Below are 1244 nucleotides of genomic sequence, written 5' to 3'. Positions count from 1 at the left end.
TTCATCTTAGTGTCATCAGGAAAAGATCTGGATGTTTTTGACCTGAAGAAATATTCTGCTTCAGAGGAGGTTCTTCTGAGGCTGCTTCCAGTGGTTAAAGCCTCCAACAAAGCTCTGTAAGGACACATATTGTTACTGCTGTTATTTTTTTGATTCAGTGAAAACTGCTAATGATGTGTTAAGTATTGATTGATATTATTTTATTTCATTTATTGATGCTTCGTCTCCTCAGTGTCACCTACTGGTAGAAGACGAGTAGGAAAGTTACAGACTTCCTTCAGCGACTGGCCATGATGTTACATTTTCAAGGAGCAAGACTCCAGCAAAACTTAGGTCATTGTGGTATTTAATAGTTTTGTTGCCAGCCTCTTTGTTGTTCTTAGATAAGGTCTTAAAGATGGCGGCCCAACTATAGACTGAACATTTTCACAGCACAACTGGTACAGTGTTGTTGTAAAATAAGACACTTAGAGATGTTTAAAATAAGACAGATCCTTCAATCTTTCCAAAAAGAACATTGTTGATTGGAAGTAAAACATTCATTTTGATGAACTTTTTAACACATTTTCAGGTAAATGTTCATGTTTCAGTTTATATATTGGCGCATTAGCTCTTCAATGCTGGGGGGGATGCACATTAAAGAAACAGACTTCCTTCAGCAGCTGAACATAATGTTGCATATACAAGAAGCAAAACTCCTCCACTTTATGTTAAAATTGAAATTGGATTAATATAGTTAATTGCGTAATTTTATAATTCTCTTTCCAACCTCCTTGTTACCTGTAGTTCTGTCATTTAAGGCTGGAGGCCCAACTATAGAATGAACCAGTTCACAACAAATACAAAGKTTGTGTAAAATAAGATGGTTCCTTCTCTGTCCAATAAAAACATTGTTGATTTGAAAGAACAAATTCTAATGATTTGTTTAATGACAGATTTTCCTCTCTGTCTCCTCAGACTGAGTGGCTGTAACCTCTCAGAGAGAAGCTGTGAAGCTCTGTCCTCAGTTCTCAGCTCCCAGTCCTCCAKTCTCAGAGAACTGGACCTGAGTAACAACAACCTGCAGAATTCAGGAGTGAAGCTTCTCTCTGCTAGACTAAAGAGTCCAAACTGCACCCTGGAAACTCTCAGGTACATTTTTCCCAATCCTGGTGAAACCATATTTCTGACCACTAGATGCTCTCGGAGATGCTATGAATACTATTAAAAAGGTGAACTGAACAATAGATTCCTTCTTTATTCTG

Source organism: Poecilia reticulata, unplaced genomic scaffold, assembly GCF_000633615.1.
Source record: "Poecilia reticulata strain Guanapo unplaced genomic scaffold, Guppy_female_1.0+MT scaffold_362, whole genome shotgun sequence".
In the NCBI taxonomy this organism is placed as follows: domain Eukaryota; kingdom Metazoa; phylum Chordata; class Actinopteri; order Cyprinodontiformes; family Poeciliidae; genus Poecilia; species Poecilia reticulata.
Note: the sequence above shows the minus strand (reverse complement) of the source record.